This window comes from Ischnura elegans, chromosome 5, assembly GCF_921293095.1.
Source record: "Ischnura elegans chromosome 5, ioIscEleg1.1, whole genome shotgun sequence".
NCBI lineage: Eukaryota > Metazoa > Arthropoda > Insecta > Odonata > Coenagrionidae > Ischnura > Ischnura elegans.
The window spans coordinates 82101729-82120441 of NC_060250.1; the positions used below are offsets into that span (position 1 = coordinate 82101729).

At 40.8% G+C, this 18713-nt stretch overlaps 1 protein-coding gene across 1 annotated transcript in view; it reads left to right on the top strand.

Annotated features, from left to right (window-relative positions):
- Positions 1-18713, top strand: part of LOC124159120 (unconventional myosin IC) — a 139682-nt gene continuing 120969 nt past the window's right edge. The window contains exon 1 of the mRNA XM_046534688.1: positions 1-89. The gene's annotated coding sequence lies outside the window, so the exon portion shown is untranslated. The remainder of the gene's footprint in view (positions 90-18713) is intronic.

Consider the following 18713-nt stretch of genomic DNA (forward strand, 5'->3'; position numbering starts at 1 on the left):
GTGACAGCGCTCTGCCGCCGCAGCGCCGCGCCGGCCCGAGTCTTCGCGACCACTTAGCCGTTCCCCTCAGGCATTCGTCTAGAAGCACGGTAAGTCTCTTCTCCTTGGGAAGGAAGCGTGGGAGGACGATTATCGTGCGAGGATTACGAGATCGCGTGCAAAGTCCCTCCCCTCCTCCAACACCCCCTCCACTCCTCTCTCTCTCTCTGAGAGATGAATGCACCGAGTCACGTGTTTGACCGTTGCTATCGCGATACGTCTCGGAAATTGAGATGGATTTAATGAACGGTTTAAGTTCTCTCGCTTTTTTTTTTGCTTCTCGGACGATTCTGATGGCCCATATTCCCCAGTAACATCAGAAAGTGTAGCTACTGACAGGAGTGCTTCGTGTTCAACTAACGTGTGAAGCCTTCGGGCTCCTCCAAATCTACATCTACGAGGTAGCGTGCAAGCCACCATTAGGATCTATGGCACGGGGGTGATTCCAAATCAGGCATGCTGCACTCATCCTAACCTTAATCAGAAATGCGCTCGCTTGCCGGACATAGGCCAATCACACAGGAAAACGACACACGGTCAGGGGCCGTATTCTGTATCTCCAAACCGATTGGTGCGGCACCGATTCGTCGGGTGGGAAGTCACACCGACTCCCAGCAAGCAATCGTGCGATTCTGTACGAACCCGATCGGTGCGGCACCGACGTGAAAACGGGAGATCGTCGGTAGCCGTACCGACACGAAAAAGGTGTCGGTACGGCTACCGACATGAATGGGTTTTATGAATTCCCCGGTGCACATTGTACGTTTTATTTTGTTTCCACCTCATCACCGAGTAAATAATGAGGTTTGCCGCGATGTTCTCTCCTTCTCCCCCTTCGAATAGGCCACTATAATTCACTGTGTCATCATCTATTGATTACCTTGACATAAATATAAGATATGGGTTAATAAACATGAGGATTGCCACCATATGGTGACTTTCTCTCATTTATGTTATCACTTTCGCACGCTTGGAATAGGATTTATTTCACTCTATCATCATTTATTCACTCCCTTGACATAAAAAAAGATATTTTTGAATAATTTTTAGTTTTGCCGCAATCTTATCACTTTATCTCACTCTGAATAGGCAACTATTATTTCACTCAATCATCATTTGGTTTTTCTCTCGACATATAAATAACATATTTTTATTTAAATATGAAGTTTGCCGCAATGTTATCACTTTCTTTCATTTGTAATAGGCAACTATATTTCATTTTATCGTCAGCCATTGATTCCCTTGACGATAAAAGAAGATATTTGTTAATAAGTATGAGGTTTGCCGCAATATTATAATTTTCTCTCACTTGGAATGCGAAACTTACATGTATTTCACCCAATCACAATTTCTTTACTTCCTCGTCGTTACACTTCTTTTAATTACACCCAGCTCCATATTTTTATAACAATTTCCTTACTTGTTCCTCTAATATAACATTTACATTTGCTTTTGAACCCTACGTTCACATTCCATGGCGTGATTTTCGTCTGCTACGGTGTCAATGGCATAACCTTCCGTTGATAACATTTAGACGGAACTTACTTAATGACAACTGTATAACCAAATTATGAATAAATAGCAATACACGTAACTAATACATAAAAAAGAAAATACGATCTCAAGGATATGTTCAATAATTCATTCCAGCAACTACAATCTCCATCACATACAAACCACATTTCGATGTTTTAATATTGTTTCCTTCGCTTCTGTAGACAGAGCACTACTACCCTAGTCCACACATTATATAAGCATTGTTAACAAGTTATCCAATGTCGATTATCTTAATCTTACAATAAGTCGTAATTTCCGCAAATAAAAAGATTTAAAACGACGACAACAAACTGCGTACCAATGAGTCTTCACTTGTTATTACCCTTCTTTCATTGGTGATGACACGTCTAATGACTTCTAACTTCGGATATATTCGGTTTTTCCCTGTTTGAGAAGGAGGGGGAACCGTACCGACTGGTTTGAAACCGACGACCTTACAGAATCGCTGAAAGTGCCGTCGTCGGTACGGAAATCGTTGTTGGTACGGAATGATGTCCAGTCGGTGGGCTTGAAGGGGAAACCGATCGGTGGGGTACCGACGAAATACAGAATACGGCCCCAGATCAGAAACTAGGAGAGTGCTAAGTACACAAACATGCTCTCGAAGCCTCTAAGTGCGAAGTGGCACAGAGATAGGGATTACCCCCTCACCTATCATGAATGTGTGTTATTCACACCTCTGTGAGCTCTACCCTCACACCTGTCCAAACCAGTCCTCGGGTTGTTACACTAATTAAGTAAGTGTTAGGTTTTGTCGGGATCGGACTTGTGTAACTAAAGAAATGGGGACAGCCATGCCTTTAGCCACGATACTTATCTCCACTCAGACGGGACTTAAAAACGGAATCCCATCATTTGGTGCGCTACAGTCGCGTTACAGGTGTACCGGTAAACCAAGTTCACCATAACCAGCAAGTTTACTATACAACAATTTTTGTGCGCTGTTCTTTGTGTTTCGTGGGTAGTTTGATGTTTGTGATAGCAGAAACTTAAATACTAAATGAGAACGTTGATGATTTCATATTGATCACAGAATGTTTAATTTTTTGCAAATTTTAATCATTTGTCTCGTTTCCTTTTTTAAATAATTTTATTCCTTTATTCATTTTAAGCAGAAATTTTAATAATTTTCTTTACTTTTTTAGTTTTATTTATTTATGTTCTTTTCTCTCCTATTTATTATATTCTTGTTTGCTTTAAAATAAATAAATATTTTTAATTGGGCATATTCCAATTAGTGACTAAGTTATTGGACTCCTGAAAATGGTAAAACTAGAAGAAGGCAAGGCATAGGGATGGCTCATGGATGAGTTGCTTGATGAGACAGTGTGTACGTTGTTGGAATTGATCGCGACCCCAGGACTGTATGACGAGGACTTCACCCCGCCGCCTTCGTACCACACCTGGGCGTATATAAAGAGCAGGAAAAGTTCTCCCTCCGGTTAATATTGATGCAAAGCGCAGACGCAAGGTTTTGATAGCCAAGTGTCATTCTCATCACGGTGGCATGTAGGAACAGGTTTTCACGATTTTTTTAATGCGCTCAGAGCGTATTTAAACCTTCCGAACCGCTCCCTTTTTCTTTCCATGCACAATTCAATGAATTTAGTCGACAGTCGCTTCCTAATAAAATGTATACTTATCGAATGACTCATAAATCATTTAGATGTTATATGACCAACTAATTCTGTTCAAATTATGGATGTAAACCCCAAATCACACTTCTTTGATCAACTTTTTGATAAATTTTTAACCTTTCAAATTTAAATTGAGTTTGATATGTTCACTTTTATTGAATCATGATGGTACAGTGATGAGAGTTATAGATATGTTTTTGCATTTTTTGTCCATAGCAAATGCCTCGCTATCAAACCCAGGAATGCTACCAAACCCTGCTACATGAAATTCAAAGTGAAGTCGATACATCACCATTCGTAGGCTTTTCGCCAAAGGTTTGAAGAGATATCGGTTGTGCGGCAGTTGGAATGTGGGGCAATTTCGGTTATCAAGGGATTGTACTGAATCAGAGGGCCAATGCCTATTCAGCAGCGAAACCCGATTATATACCTACACCGTCGGGCATGTGTATTTTGTTCCAGAGTCTTATCCTGCCGAATAACATTTCTCGGTGGATCCATCGCAGGTCGTAATAGCATTGTTTTATTGTCAAGCGCAATGAGTCCTTTTTTGTAGATTTTATTCTTTTTCCATGAACTCAGGCCTCTGTGAATCTTTTTTCTCTTCTTTGATTCTCTTATTTTTCTCGGTAAATCCATCGCAGGACAAAATAGTATCGTTGCCCATTTAGTCTCTTGCATTATTTGGAATTTTCACTTACATTCAGTCCTCTTCTCCTATAAAACTATATAATTATACACTTTTTTGTAGATTTTGGCATCTTTCTATGAAGTCAATACATCTCATTCAGTCCTCTTCTCCTATAAAACCTTGGTTATGAATGATGAAGGAAATTAAATAAGGGAAGAATGCAGATTTGACAACACCGCATTACGCAGACTATTTTCAATGGATCGGAACCATGAAACGACGGGAATTTCCTTGAGAGAAACTTGAAATATTCCATAGAAAAAAATATGAATGCAATGCCCACCTTGATAACCAAAGCATTGTGGTTCGATGCGGTTCCCCTCCAATTCTTGCGGTCAAGTATAAGATAACTCTGCAGTTACTTACGTTCAATGGAGGCTGAGGTTTCTTGGTTCACTTGTTGCCCTTCGGATTAATATTCCCACAACATTCATTGTACTTGGCTTATTGTAATGCTGAGGTCGTCTGACTGACGGATTGGACTGACGTGAGGTGAGGTGGTCAATTGATATATTATCATCATACGTTGCGAAGAAGATTTCATGTCAATAAATGCGGTAAAACTATATAAGCTAAGGGTGTTTTGTGTACTTTTTTGAATTCAAGTTCCTTGGGCGTTCAAAGAGTTGCCTGGTGGTGCAGAAACCGAAAGTATGTGGTTACATTCTCCATCCAACGGTAGTTTTTCAAAGAAACTATTTTGAATTTTACTGTCGGTCATGAGAAAGGTTTGAAATAAACCAGTTATAACCCAGTGTTACTTCTAAGGAACATCTAAAAAGCAAAATTTTCTGCTCTATTAAGGAAATATCTAACCTACGCATTGTTTTGTGGTGTAAATTGTAATGACAAAATATGAAGCTGCCACGATAATTATGACTGAGTGCAAATTTTTCAAGTTTTCAAAATGAAAAATTTTGAAATTTGATTTCTCCCAGAAACAGCTCTGGGTTAGAAAAGGTTAAGCGGTTTCCTTTGGTTGTGGCTTCTGAGGCATCCTATCTCCCTCGCCCCGTCATTCTTGATGGGCCGTACTATCACTGAGGTGACTCTTGAAAAGCAACTTTGATTTTTCATCACCACCAATTTTATTATCATTATCATAAGCAGCTGTTGCGCTAAATTTTGAACGGTGTCTAATAATTTTTTCTCGCGCTTCAAGATTTTCTCTAAATGTTCAGTTTATTGTGAACAGCTTTACTTAAAATGACTCGAGTGTATAAAGCGTTTAGCAAGTGATCAAGAGGTCTCGTGCTCAACTTTCGGGGGAAGCCTTCAATAAGGCGGGAGAGCCATTAGTATTTTCAATTTTGTATGCGGCCACAGGACAAAAGTGTGTGAATTTTTGCTATTTTTTAAAATAAAAATTAAATGCACTACATTTAAGTAAGTAACAAACTCTCTATATCCCTTCATAGTCATTATACTTGGGGATCGGGTTGGTGTGGTGGCTAGAGTGTTGGCTTCCTACCCGGTGGGCTCGGGTTCAAATCCCGGCGGTGGTAAAAATTTTCAGAGACTGCCCGATCCCTGCCTGAATGTCGTGCGGAGGACATTTCAAGCGCAACAATCCGTCCGTCAGATGGGACGTTAAGTCGTGGTCCCCCTAAAGGAGCAGGAAAATGCCGACGCCGGGTATCTCTCCACCCTTCCAAACCTACCCTTCCCTCATGGCAAAAATGACCTCAGCTGTCGGTCACCTCCTCCAAATACCGAGATTATAATTACCTATGACTTAAATCATGAAATGGTTTTACTAGAGCAGGCCGCAGGTTGCCTGCATCTGTTTTAGATAATGGAATCAATCCAAACAATGTTCGGTCCTTTTGAAGTTACAAAAGTGACGCCGCGTCACAGTTAAAATCTTAAATTTTGGAATTACCCTATTTTTACTGGGTTTTTGCGTCACACCTGCGTATTTTTGTGAAGGATCGGAAGTACACAACTAGGAGCCATAGTGTTCAGTACGTATGGCTTCTTAGTCATATGAGTGTGTTGCGTAGAACGCGGAAGCAAAGCTGTGTCAGAAAGAATTGCAATCCCGTTTTGTAGGTGTTGGGCGTTGTGCTCGGAAGTCCTCCTATTCATTCCTATGGAGGATAGACTCCAATTGTGGATTTCTCTCATTCATACGCAAATATAGTCTCCGTAGCCTTCTCCCCTATTTCGTCATCCAGGAGCCAACGGCCTCCGCTTCCTCGTTCATCTGAAAGGACAAGACATTCTTGAGAGAGGCCAGCTGGTAGGTGACTCGCGTTGTCTTCGTTAAGAGCATTGCATCGACAGAGGTCACTGAAAAGAACACAACTCTGACTTCTACGCTCCACTGTCGAGCGGTTTTTTTTCCTTCTCAAGCTAATACATCATGTTCATCGCGGTGGCGGCGGGATAAAGTCCTCGCCTGCCAAAGCGTCGGTCGCGGGTTCGAATCCCGCCTGGGTAAGTTACCCAGGCGGAAATGTGCTGTTTATGCGGTAATGGAAATAAATAAATAAAAATAGTCAGGTGATGGCTTTAGAGAAGAGTAGGATCGGTTAATCGACTAGTTTCACTACGTTTGACTAGGATCGTCCTCTGTGGCGAATATATAGAGTAGTACATTTTTGGGCGGCAAATATCAATGGAAGGTTAGTTTATGAAAGTTGCAGTTAACGACTTGCAATGATATTTTATAGTTAAAATAAATTAGGAAAAAATAAGGAAGACAATAGTGTCTACTAGCGGATATTAAGTACTACTATAGCTCTAAGTAGCATTCGGTACACTGCTCAAAATTTACCTCACTCATGAGGAGGGAGGGTAGCCCTGAGCCTCCCCTGTTTTTCCTCTTGATTGTCCCTCCTGAACCTCTTGAGCTGAACCCAGCTCGGCAGCTGAACTCTTCCGGATATTTAAAAACAAATTTTATTCACACTGTGCTTAGTCGTGGTCATCCCCTGGCATGGCTTTGGTTGGCTGGGTTTTGGATAAATGAAAATACTACGACCGTTTAAGAGTTGAAACAAATAAATTCGCCAATGCCGTACTTTTTGCTGGGCTGGGCCGGTAGATGGGGGACAGAAAGGGGAAGAATATGCGGTGAGGGATTTGGGAATGGAAACGAAACCCTAGGGCGGGCTCGCGGGGATACACTCCTGGGGCAGGGACTGTAAGCGCTAGCTTTTCTCCTCTGCACCCAGAAGGGGAAGGACGTGAAGGAGCAAGGAAGGAGGCGCCGCCGCGATGAGAGCCCGACGACGCCTCCGGGGAGGGGATAGGGAAGGAAGGGACGAGGAATCCCGCACCGCCACAAAGGCGGGCGGGCCCTACTAACAGCGAAACCAAGCGAAACGCAATTAATATTCTACCAATCCTAGTGGATTTTCCTATGAGGAAGAAAAATCCATCGATCGAATCGGTAGATAGGGATTTGGGAAGTTAGAATGAATGTCTAGGGGTTGAAATTTACTCCTATCCGTCCATTTCATCTTCAGTTGCCGCCGCAAGGACCAGCTCTCCATGGCCACAAGGATTTTACCCGTCTTCGAGTCCCTGATGGGCACTGGAATGCGCCCGAAACTGTCGTCCACCAAAAATAAATCGACGCGGCATTAACCCGAAAACAATTATCTATTATATAGTTTAAACTCTACCATAGGCCTCAGCTGAGGGTGCAACTTGCTTTTTAATTTGTTTCCCCACCTTGAACTAAATAGCCGCAGTGTATATGGATTGACACAGAAAAAATCGCTCAGACATGGGTATGGAGAAAATGGCTCGAATTTAATCTTGTTTTTTTTTTTAATGCATTACATCATTTGAATAAGGCCAGAAATGGTAGAGAATGTGTTGAAACGGAGTTATTTGATATGTGATGCCATGTCTCGATTGAAAAGGCTAGCTCAAATGAACCAAAAAAATGACAAAGCGAATCATTCGGCAATATATAGCTGACATTACATCAAAACCCTGAGGCGGGCTGCCAAGTTATTTCTCTCAAAATCAGTTCTTCTATTCGTCATGGCATGGGGAGTGATTCGGTCTTGTCTTTTATAAATACTCGGTTTCATGGATGCATCTTTTGAATTAAAAATACGTTTATGAATACAATAGGTTTTCCCCTTAAGGCTTTTCTCTGACCTATTTCTTAATCGGTCTTCTGGTTGAATATTGTAATGCATTGATTGGTGATGTCCTCTCGTGTTTTTCTCACACACTCCAAAAGCGGATCCAGATGAATTTTAGTTGAAAGGACTTCCGAATAACGCTTGCTGAATGTAAATATATATAATTACCTTCTCAGAAATGATTTTATTCAAGGAAATATCACGTAACTTTACTCTCAGGTCCGGATGTTCATAAATTCCTAATCCTGTAACGGAACGGGCACAAAGTTAATAAAAAAATACATAACCTCAAAGAGGACATTAAACTCTTTTCTATACGTACCTACGTACAACCCCGCAAGCCGCCTCAATAGGCGAGTGGCTGGGGGTGTTAGGACACAAGCCGTTCACATGTAAAAAGTAAGTGCTCTAACGAAATAACGCCAAGCATTTATTAAAGTTCTTAATCGTTTGGGAGAGAAACGAATGTTCATACCTATTCTATCTTAATTTATCGTTTATGTCGGAGCTGGAAATGTAGTGCGGCTCTTATGTGATGTTCTCCATGCCAGCCTAATTCGCTTCACATCTGTGTAACGCTTTCTGTAGAAGTATTTGACGAATCGCGCTGCTTTCCTTCGTGGTATATAAAGTTCACTGATCTGATATAGCTTTAAGTCTATCTGCACCGGATCCCAGATGCTCGCTGCATATTCAAGGTGTGGCCTGACGAGTGCGTAATACCACCTCTCTTTTACCTTTTCTTCCGAGAATCTTCCCTCAAAACACTTGCGAATCCTAGAAGAAGCTCTTCAAGGATCAGCCACAAATATTTGTTATGTGTGTTCCCCACTCACTTTTAAGCCCGAATTTCAAGAGATCTAGGGTCGAATCCCGGGCATGGCAAATATTTTCCTCTGTGAAATATTTGCACTCTATATAAATAGTTTTGGATTCTCTTGAGGACAGCTTGTGCATGCTTAAAATTAATTTGGATTAATTCAATAATCTAATTCGTGCGTAGGTTTCCGCGGCGTTGCTCACGATGACTGCTAATTTTCGGGTTCTCCAGCCGCGTCTGTCGTTTATGGTTGACAACAGTTTCGGGAGCCATCCTGCTTCCGTCTTCAGGTCGAAGGACCTTCGACTTCAATAATCTAGTTAGGAATTTGGAGCAATAGCTGGGAATAGTCGGCATGTCATTCTCCTACTCATGACTCTCGATTTTTACGTGTAAAATTATAATCCTTAGCGATATCTTTTTCTTGAATGTCGGGAAGGACATTTTCCTCCCGCTCCTTGAATCATCACTGACATTCTCCCTAGTTCAAAAGCAGTACGTTTCTTATGCATCGATTAGTTGCGGAGGTCGTAGAAAACGCGTGCGATTGTAAGGGAATCAAAACTATAAGAAATCGTACCAGCACGAGACGTTTCCGGCTTTGGGTTCCGCATCATACTTTAGCATTTTGTTTTCAGAAAAGGAAAAGAGATCATCTGGAAGTCAATTTAATTTTTTTATCGCGCCCGTCACGGAACGGTTCGACGTGAGGTTCGTGCGTGCAAGTGAATAGAAGCAGCGGATATCACGGGTTCCCAATATAGCGTGTTAAGGTACTACAAGGTCTACGTATTGATGCTCGTCAATAAATTTTCATTTCCGCAAGTTCACAAACTTTTTACTTTCCGTATTTTTTAATATTAAAGTTTATTTCAAATATTTTTGCGACTGAGAGGCAGGCACAAGTTTTTTGGGGGGATTTCGGTGGAGGGGATCTCTGGATGGTATTGTATACTGGTGAAATGTAGAAAATTTCATGTTCTTAATGTATTCCTAAAATATGGCTCGGAAAGACGTACATTTTTAAGAGAAATTCGATTGAGTAGAAATCCGAAAATCGACTCCATCAGCGGTCAAAAACCTATGATTGGTTAGACGTAGCACTCGACCAAATTCCCTAATCTCTACTTTTAAAATATTATTATTTTCGCAGAATTTCTTCTTCGCCTAGGCTATCCAACGATATATTTTTTCTTGTTTTGCTCATAGCTAGTTAATTAGCTTCCCAAATGACAAAAACCATTTAACATCTTCAAGTTTTTTTTCCCATTTTAAAATATGTTTTCGTCTCCTCTTACTCCATTCTCCAGACACCTCTCTCCAACTAGTATCTTATTTTTCACATTACACACATAATTTTTTATGAAAGTGGCATTTGTTTCGGATCTCGTTGGAACTTCTTCAAGAGGACGTGTTACTCTCGCTCTATCGGTTGCGTTTGTCTTTTTTCTTGATATGTACCTTGTACCAAACATGCGCTAATATATTAATATGGTTCGGTAATCAAGGGTAATCAATCATCTCTTATCAACTCTATCTCGAGTTGTTAAAATTCAACTCAGGGTTAATGCCGAGTAAACATTTTCAAATTTGAGATACAGTGAAATGATAGCAAGGTATATGCGCACTCGCCCTGATCACACCTTGAATATACAGCAAGCATATGGGATCCGGTGCAGAAAGACCCGTGAACTTATTATACTACTAAGGAAAGCAGCGCGATTCGTCAAAAACGTCTACGGGCGCACAGGGAGTACATAGATGTTAAACGAATTAGGCTGGGAACCGCTAGAGACTTGATGGCTGCGTGCTAGGCATAAATTTCTTGGGCTACTGAGAATGGATATCTTTGAGGGCGACGCGGAGGACATAAAATTTTCCTCCAAACGAAAAATAATGGACTTTAAACTCAAGACGTAATTTCGTTTTATCATTTCCTTTTCATTTGTAAACGGCTCCTAACACCCCCGCCGTACGTATATTCAGGCAACAATGTTGACATTTTCAATGTATAGCTACAGAAAATGAAATTTTCAACATTGTTGCATGAGTTTTAAACGAGTAGTACGCCAAGAAAAAAGACGAAATATGACTGGCTGAGCGGGGGTGATAAATCCTCTCGAGTACGTTGGAAACGCGGATTATGATGGTATATTCGCAATCGCGATCTCATACATACATTACAGAGCATTTTCCGCCCACGCGCTGCATTGGGGAGAGGAAGTCTTGCAGCAAGAGGCCGAAAAAGGCGGACGTGAAGAAGGATGGAGACCTGACGAAGACAGCGCGCTTACCGCTCACCCCTTCATCTGTTATCTTTCATCCGTGAAGGCCCGTTCACAGTTGCTTAAATTGGTTTACCTTGATTCGTTATGACCCGCACGGATTCGTCATATATTCATTCAATCACAGCTTGTACCGCTCATCAGTCGTCATATTGATTTTAGCGGATTTTAGCTTATTTAGGAAAATCTATCTTTCTTGATACTGGCTAAGTTTTGAGACATTGTAACTTTTATCAATTATGATAAGCTGTTCCAATTTATGAATTAGTAAACACTCTTATCAATTTTACAACTCTACAAAATTTACATCGTTTGAATTTCGATCAAAATTTTACGCCCGTTCAATTTAAAACTCAACAAGAAGGATATGATAAAAATTTGCGTTGCTTAAATTTTCCAATTCCCACAGTGATATTGTATTAACGAAGAAGGATTTGATTATTTCGCGACGAATGGTGGCTGTGAATGCCTCTCGGGGTTCCCACCGGGTTAGGCACACCATTTCAATGAAATACCTTTTAATCGAAAATTAATCATCGACAATCTCTGATGACGATGAAAAAGTATTTCATCGCCAGAAATGGAGTGCCTAACCCAGTGGGATACCGGAGAGACATTCACAGCCATTATTGGGAGTTTTAATGTTGGCCTCGTATTTTGATTACCACGCAGCCACCTGGAAGGCTCTTTTATGTGTTTACTCCTGTGTTACAATTTATAATATGTTCACATACGATCTCTGCAGGCTGGAGTGATGGGACGCGGGGCGGTTGAGGAGGGGGACAAGTGCGTGGGTGGATGAGAAGGTAAGAGGGGGGGTGAGGGAAGGGGGCGTGGCCCACAACACAACTCACGCAGCGCGATGGGAGCGGTCCTCTCTCCATATTTAGTGTCCGGCAGGCAGCTAGCTGACCGAGGAGGAATAAAGGTGCGGCTTATCATGGGTTGTATAAGGTCGGTTCAGGGAGAGGCTTCGTGAGTCAAAAGCCGTGCGAAGGAATCTTTAACCTTTACGGATGCCCCATTGGAAGAGGGGGAAAAAAAGAAAGCTTTCTCCGATAATGTTCGCGGGAAAGCTATTGGGAAGCTAAAAGCGAGTCTCTCACAGAGAAACGAATCCTGAAATGAATATGTAACCCACTTCCGAACACTGACTGAATGGCTCATACAAAGGTTTGGGGTGAACGAGACGAGATACGACAGAAAGTCAGAATCGACTCCCTCTGAAACCGTCTGTAACACTTGGGAAAATTGTCGAAGCGCTAAATTTTCTTAATACTACAGTATTGCCAACTACCCATATTTTTCTACTTCTTTCTATGGGGGTCAAAAAATTGATGGTATTGAGGTTTTTGAACGTCGCGGACTTATCGATGGCATCAAAGCCATTAGTCCACTACTAGTAACAGTCAGGAAGCCTGAAAGGCAAGAACTGTTTGGTATTATTAGGATTCAATAGGTTAGATATCACAAAAATCCTTAAGGAACATAAGGCAGGTATAAATTGTCCCCTAACAAGTGGAAGCAAGAATCAGTCTATCAATGGGTATTTACTGGAATAGTGTTTTCAATTGGTAGCACCCATTGATTGACCCGAGGTTACGTTGTGTACTTGGATAAATTAAAAAAATTAAGGTGAAATTAAAAATGAAATAGCAATAATTTTCCTCGTGAAACGCATTTCAACTCGCGGATTACCTTAAAATGTGAGGACCAAGTGAGAGAGATAGGGAAAGCGGGAGGCCGGGGAAAAGAAGAGGACGAAGTAGGAAGAGGCAATGAAAAGAGGAATGGGATTGGTACGATGAGGATGGTTTCAGTGTGGGTGGGTGAGACGAGACTGAAGGGAAGGTTTGACGTTCAGTGGAGGGAAGAATGAGTTTTGTGGGATGAAAAAAGTGGGAGTGGGGATGTTGGAAAGGACGCGGGGGCGTTTGAAGGCGAAGAGGACAACAGCCGTTGGTTTGACAAATGACATCAATGGTAAAAACACAAATTGTAATTTCCACACTATTTAATTTAACAGTCAACGACCGACCATGGTTTCAACACTTTGTGTCCTTTCTTTGAAAACGACACAAAGTGAATTAAATAGTGTGGAAATTACCATTTGTGTTTTTATCATGGATATCGCAAACTTCCACAAAATCAAGCCTGAAACGATTTTAATTGACATCAAGTGTTTCCGGTGGTTACTGTACTTAAAGAGCTCTCATGTTTTTATCCGGGTATTTATCTCCATGGTATACGTTTCGGCAGCTTGTTCTGCCACCGTCTTCTGGGATGAAGGTGAATTTTCTATTAACTGAAATTAATCCCACGCGGATTCTATTAATTATCCCTTCATCATAAGTCAACAATCCTAAGATTGCTTTGACGCAGCTCCATTCCTCTCTCCTATGCGCTAGTCTTTTCATAGCGACGTATTTCTTCTCTTTTACATCCTTTATAACCTTACCCTTCTTCCCTTCCACCTGTCCATCTACGAGTGTTTTCACTAGGCCATAATTCTTCATAATTTGGCCAACTAAGTTTTCCGGTATCCTCCTTAAGGTTTTCACAAGACTTCTCTTTTCACCCACTCTTTTAAGCACTTCCTCATTACTTACTCGGTCGATCCATTTTATTTTCATTATTCTTCGGTAGTGCCACATTTCGAATGCTTTCCATCAATTAATATGTACCACCTCAAACGTAAGGTTCGGCAAGAGAAATTTCAATGTTATTAATGACTGATTTGGAATGCAGTCAGTGTAGCTAAATGCGAATAGAAAATGAAGCGGGGAGATGACTCGCACCTGAGTAGCATTTTGAAGAGGCGAAGTACCGCTAACGCTACCGGCCGTCGTCGTTTTCATTCGCTTTTTTAATAGGAACCAAACAATAGAAAGCCCATGCCTTTATTGATAACAGAAAGCAGTATACAAGTTACCTTCTTACCCACATGCCACAGCATCATTTGAAAAATGTCTACAAAATATCTCAACTGTCCTCTTCTCATATCTTGGAAACGTGTCATAAGTAGTTAATGCATTCTGGAGATTCATGTCTCGCGTGACGTACACGTAAGTAAACATGAGTCGTAACGTGCAAAATTTTCTCCGCTTTAAAATGGCTTTTTAGTCGAAACGTGAATTCTACTAATTGTCTCTAACTTCAATACGCTAGAGAAGTCTCAAAGTGTTCTTTGTCATAATTAATCACTAACGTTAAAATGCATGCAATTGCTAAATATGAAATGGGACTAACACTATCAATAAATTATGCTCGTCTCGTTCTCACTACCAGAAGATGTATAATGCTTTATTACAAGTCAGTTATTTGACACCCATTACAAGTCAGTAATCATTAGCGAAGGAAGACTTAAATAAGTCAAAGAAATCACCACTATGAAATAAGATTTGATGCCCGGCAAATTTTGTGGGTGAAATTTTCTCGGGATTCCCACTGGGTTTAATGCTCTATTTCTGCCGAGGTTTCGAGCTCCGACTTGGAGCTCATCCTCCGGGCTGCTGAATTTCGTTCTATTAGTCACAAATAAATTTATCACAAATAAAACGACATTCAGCACCCCTGAGGATGAGCCCCAAGTCGGAGCTCGAAGCGTCGATAGAAATGGAGTTTCTAACCCGGTGGGAATAGAAAAACCCTAGAGAAGAAACCCTAGATAGACCCTAGAAAAGTTTACCCAAATCTCCATTATGTTCAGAATCGTCTCGAACCTCGATTTGTACCTCTGTAGGATTTCCTTTACCTTTTATCACCCCGTGTGCACTCTTTTTCGTCGTTCTTTCGCTGATGCTCGCCCAAAAGCTTTCCGCCAGATGGTCGTGCATTCGTACATTCGTATACGTTCTTATATATATGTAAGGTCGGAGGGACACAAATCGTTTTCCCCATCTGTTTCTTCCTCCTCCGGGTCGGTTTGAAAATAGATCAAACAGGCGACTCCACCCCTCCTAAGAAATCCCTCCAAGCACGGCGAGATCATTACCTTCCGCAGAGCGGACTGAGGAGAGCACGTAATACTCGAACACGTGAACGGCTTTTTCACCGAGCCGTCTTGTGCCCACATGGTGTTTCGGGAGCTTAACTTCTCATTTCTTACTTTCGTCGTTTCTCGCGTCCGTGAGTTTCTTAAATGGATCTCTCACATCGGCTGTGATGATATCCTCGCCATTCGTTCATTCTTCTGTTTTTTTTGTTGGCAACACGGGCAGTCGAGTTGCGGGTGTTGCATCGTAGTGGTCTTTTAACACATACCGTACTAACCTTAGTACTGTAGATCTGTACCGCAGGTAATTTTCACTACTTTTGTGTTATTTCTGAACAACCAACATTTGATTCGAGGAATAAGAGTTTGGTATCATTTTTAAGACTGAATTCTATTTTTTTACTTGTTTATTTAGAGGTTAGATTTAGCGGTTTTCTACTTAGTTAAAAATGGCGAACTACATTTTTTTAAGAGACGAATGGCGTAATCTTATTATCGTAGCGAAAATCGAAGGATATTTTCGTGGTGTAATATTACGCCCATGGTACAGAACGTGTTAGCCCGTTTTTATACGTGTCACGTAATTGCACAAACTGACGTGTGTACGAAGGCGCAGTCAAAATGGAGTCGTGCATAGCAGCTAATTGCTGGAGCACATGCGAGAATGCGTAGACGTGAGAGGGCAAACTGCCGCCGTTCTAATTTCGTTCGCGCATTCGCGCAATTGCACGCCATAGTGAGAAATTAATGCAGTTCTAACCTGTTCAAAATGCCCCGTGTAAAACGGCATTTAGAAACGTGTATTCGTTTGCGCATTCGATAGATGAGATTGTGCCTAGTTAAAAGAGGGATTTAATGAAAGTGGGTAAGGAAATGAAAGTAAGGTATGTGACATTGCAGCAATAAAAAAACGTTGAAGTATACTTATTTAAGACAGAATTGTTTTCAACCTCTTAAGACCATTTTCAAAAATACATTGTACTTTGTTTGCATTGAATATCGTAGTCTTTAAAATGGCCTATAGAGACCGAAAACGATGGAGTGTATGACTGTTCATTGTCATAATTTCGTCACAATAACACCATGTAAGCTTGATGATAAGCTCTCCGACAATTGATTTGTGAGGGCAAATGTATGAAGTGAAGGAAGGCTGGCTCTCTGCAGAGCTTAAAGAATTTATAGAAGCTTAGAAAAATGTGCGTTCGGTGCCAGTGTGACATGAATGTAATTCATCAAGCACACTACTTGAGATAAAAGTACATAATACATACTATAATTCAACGTTAAATTACCAATCATTTAAGCTTGAATTCCGCAATCGCTTCAAAATTGACGATTCAGGCCCCTTCAAAAAACATGATCACTTAGTCCACCCTAAGCTAAACAGCATTTCTGGATCCGAAATAAAATGCAAATTGACCTACTCTTTCTCCATTTTTACCTTTTTTTTGGAAAAAACAGCAGTTTCGTACCCAAATTATATTTTGATACATTTTTGTTTAAAAAAACTTTTTTTTAGCGATTGCCTCTATTCGTCCATTTTCGCTGATATTTTTACCATTTTGATTCATTTCCTCCCTCGCCTGGCGAAGAAGGTAATTAGGTGATTGTTGATGGTGTTAACGATTTCGTTATTTAAATTGTTCCTTGTAGTGTAATTTACATTATTTTGTAATTTTCAAACAGTTTTCTTTTCTATTTGTTTAATTATGAGATAATAATGTTCGCTTTGAAGATTGAAATCAAATAGCTTACATTTCATGAAATTGATAGTTTTAGGCGTTACTTTATGGAATTTATTCATATTGAATGAAAATTAAACTGTGTTATTCGACATTCCTATGTTATTTGGAATAACTGCATATTTTAATTTTCATTCAAAACTTACATTTCGCCGATCGCTCCAGCAAGCCGTCGTCACCACGGGAACGAAAATTCATAACTCCCGTAAGTATACCACATCATCTGGTACTTGTTCTACATCTATATACTACCCAGCGAGCAATAGTCGTGTGGCGGGGGTGTTAGGACACCGGCCGTTTATCAGTTAAAAGGAAATACTCCAGCGAAATTACTCCTAGCATTTATTAAAGCCATTTATTATTCGGGAAAAAATAAATTCCTATACGTATCCGTTCGGCAAAATATCTCTCTTAATTTATCGTTTCTGTCGGACCTGGAAATATGTTGGGGTTCTAATATGATGTTTTCAGTGCCGCTCTTATAGATATGTATTCTCAATTGCTAAAGCAATCAAAGCCTAGCGCGCAGCCTCCGAGTCTCTAGCGGCTCCCAACGTAATTCGTTTAACGTCTTTGCAACTTTTCTGCACGCCAGTAGCAGGGTTTTTGGCGAATAGCTCAGATTTCTTTTGTACTTTTTATTATTATATTTTGACTGAGACAGGCGAGATGTAGTGGTAAGAATACATATTGGTTGAAGAAAACAAGATAGCACTTTTTTACCAATATTATACTTGGGAAAAACTTGTGGAAACCGTTCTATTTTGCTTTGTTTTTGCGAAAGTTCTATCTCGTGTGGACAAAGTATATAGTGGAAAACTTGTAGAAAAAGCACTATCTTGTTTTCTTCGACCAATTATTATATTTTATTTACCATACATTTTATTAAGTCGTATGTTGGTCCCAATCACCCTATATTGCGCAACCAGCGTGCGTGCTCTTAGATTTGTATTTTCCTCTTAGTCAACTCCCACGAAATTCTCAATTCGGCGGTCGCTGAGCTCACGACTCGTCGGCGGCGAATGGAGAGCGCTCCCTGCCTGTGAGTGGGAGGATTGCGTTCGCCCATATGTCCCGTATGGCCCGCCGAAACCGTTCATCCTCCCACACTCGACTCGGCTGCAAGTGACTCTCTCGGACGTGACAACCGAGCAGCGAACGTGACGTCGTGGAGCGACACGAGTTAAACGTGACGCCAAGGAAGGTGACGTGCATAGTTTCGAGCCGCGCTTCCGCGATTGCTATCCTCGGCGACTGCGGAACTATTAGGGGCAAAAGAAATTCTTAAATAGCTAATCTGCGTTGGAGAGAAAGACATCAGAAAATGAATGATCGATCTTTTTATGGCATATTTATTTTCTAAAACGTATCAATATTATTCAAGGAAGTAAAAGCGGGCTATCCGGTGACCCGCAAGTGGGTATATAGTGCGGACATCCCACAGAGGAATAACATTTGCATTGACCGGTAATCGAAACCGGATGTCCATAATTCCCTCCAGCTGCATTACTAATATGATAACATTACCACTGACGTCAGTAAAAGAACATAATAACCCTGTTGTTATAAAACAACCCACCAATTCAAATCAATCTTCATAGAAGGGCAAGTCAGTCTCAATCGGTCGGCTGGATATTTTTTCCCGGCTTATTACTTATTTATAACTATGTAATCATCTTGAAATACTCTGGGTTTGACTAGAGTACACCCTTTCCTGCATTTACTTACATCTAAAATTCTGAAAGTTTGATTAATATCTTCGCATGTAACTTTTTCTCTGTTTGAGGTACATGAATATTTTAAATAGGGTTTTTTCTCTCTTTACCCTGACTATTTCAAGAT